Source organism: Akebia trifoliata, chromosome 16, assembly GCF_017979445.1.
Source record: "Akebia trifoliata isolate Shusen 1 chromosome 16, ASM1797944v1, whole genome shotgun sequence".
NCBI classification, from domain to species: domain Eukaryota; kingdom Viridiplantae; phylum Streptophyta; class Magnoliopsida; order Ranunculales; family Lardizabalaceae; genus Akebia; species Akebia trifoliata.
This window is the reverse complement of record NC_141390.1, coordinates 7,323,819-7,326,180: the sequence shown is the minus strand read 5'-3', so window position 1 is coordinate 7,326,180 and position 2,362 is coordinate 7,323,819. Positions and strand designations below refer to the sequence as shown.

At 33.5% G+C, this 2,362-nt stretch overlaps 1 long non-coding RNA gene across 1 annotated transcript; it reads left to right on the top strand.

Moving 5' to 3' along the window:
- The first annotated feature begins 1,147 nt into the window (after nucleotides 1–1,147).
- Nucleotides 1,148–2,148, top strand: LOC147382474 (uncharacterized). Its single transcript, XR_015174087.1, has 3 exons — nucleotides 1,148–1,326; nucleotides 1,493–1,552; nucleotides 1,929–2,148. It is a non-coding gene; the product is annotated as an uncharacterized LOC147382474 (long non-coding RNA).
- The last annotated feature ends 214 nt before the right edge of the window (nucleotides 2,149–2,362 follow it).

Sequence of the window (2,362 nt, the reverse complement as noted above, 5' to 3'; positions counted from 1 at the left end):
TTCATGGTTTTAAAACTCATTTTGACGAAGGAGACGAGACGAGACGAGATGTTTTGGATGAGATATCCGATTGATTTGAGTCGTCTCAGACTAGATTTTAAAAAACGCCTTAGAATTAGAGCAAACCATTTCTTTGAAACGACTTGTCAACTCGTCTCATTGGTAGACGATACCGAAACAACTTGGACTAGTTGTCTCGGTCTCGGAAGAGATTTAAAACCATGTTTGGATTATGCTCAAGGTAGAAATTGTACAATTGTTTCCTTTCCATCAAATTTGAAGTAAGGTGTAGGATAATGTGATTAATTTTATGAATCTACCACTTTGGGGATTCACCTCTTTCTTTTTATTATGAGGATGCAAGCTTACAATCTTAGCTGAGGTACAACTAAAAGCCTTCCTATAGTGTAATTTCAGTGTTGATTATACCTTTCTTTTTAGATTCTCTCTCTCTTTGTTGATTTTTGTGATTTCAGGGTAAGTTTAGCAATTTTAGCCAAGTTTAAATTGCATTTTCCTTTATGTAAACAATACTCACCCAATTGAAATTTGTATGTAAGTAATTGTTGACTGTGATCCAATGATGTGAAGAATATATGTGGGTTCAAGTCCAGCTTACCCACCAAATATATATATGGGGTTAGGTTATTAGTGTTGAAACTTTGGCTTATTAGCCTCGGGTGATGCTATGTGTACCAGGTTGTTGACTTTGGAAGATGCCTACTATGATGGCCAAGTCGAGACGATTATTGACAAGATGCTTCAGCATGTCCACATGCTCAGAGAAGGGTATGCTTGACTTCATATTTTATTGTATATTTTAGTGATTTTGGCTTATTAGCTTTGGTTTTGGAAATTTTCCTTTTCGTTTATGAAACCATAAATTTCATATTTACATAGGAAAACTGAATCATTTCTTTGTAATCATGATTGTTTTAGATATATACCAAAGTAGTACTTGATTAGGCTAATTTTGCTTCACTTTTTGTCGTTAGAATCATTGGACAAGTTGCTTTCACTGGGAAGCATCAATGGATGCTCTCAGATTCTTACCTTGCAGAGTGGAGTCCCACTGGTGTCGTTGACAATCAATGTGTCTTCGAGGTAATGTTCAGTGTTTTATTCAAAGCTTATTTATTGTATGAGTTCCCTGTTTATGCAACTTTGGGAGATGGTCCATTATGACACAATATATTTTGCAAGTTTTACAGACAAATGCCTTTATCCTTTTGTTATACATATTATTTTTGCATACTTATTTGAGCATCTCCTGTCTTCTTACAGGACAATTATGAGTTTCATCGACAGTTTTCATCTGGAATAAAGGTCAGTGTTTTTTTCTTTGATATTTGTGGATAATTTAAAACATATCGAATCTTACTTAAGGTTAACGAATCTTATCTTAAGATAACGAATCTTCTAAATGAATAAGGTTAGAAGATTTGTGGATAATTTAAAACATGTCTATTAATCATTTTGCGCCATTTTGCAGACAATCGTAGTAATTTCAGTTGGATCCCAAGGGGTAGTGCAGTTTGGATCCACTCAGAAGGTCAGTTGTAGGGAAACTTAAAAAGTATTTTTTTCCCATTCTTATGCATCAAATTACTTAGAAAGATAAACTAACCTATCTTTTATTCAAAATTTACTATTATATTTAAGCAATAGAATTTATGAGGTGGTTGTTTCCTGTTGACTGGTTCAAGTAGTCTGGGTGAATGACTCCAAGTTATAGACAACACAAGAATTGTTATTATGTAATAGGGTTTCAATATTGATCATTAATAATAACAGGAAATGTTTTTTTATTCTTCTTTTTTACTACTACATTTAGTGTTGCAGTTATAATCTAGTGCTTCAAAACTACTAAGTTAAAAGGTTTCTCTAAGTCGTGGTTAGAGCTAACATTGTTTATATTGCTACTATAGATTTTGGAGAGGTTGGACTTCGTGGATCATATTAAGAGTTTATTTCAGCGGCTGGACAGTGTTGGTGGGTGTATTATCTCAGGAAATGCACCGACAGCTTTGTACAATGAACTATATGATCCAAGTGGGATGGTTGCTTCTGTAATTACTTCTAGACAGTGTTGATGGGTGTATTACTTGCTTTTTTATTTTATTTTAAAGTATCCTTTTATAATTGATTATGTTGACTTTTTTTTTTTTGTATTTTACCATTTAGGTTGAATGGGAAGAGATAAATAAAAAACTGCCATATGTAGGATTGAGGCTTGAATGTGTTTTGTGGTTGGTTGAAATTAGAGGTGTTACTTTTTGGACTTCTAGATTGAGCGAGTTCTAGTTGAGGACCTAATATATTTTTTAAATAATACCCTATAGTGACGATCAGCAACCATAGC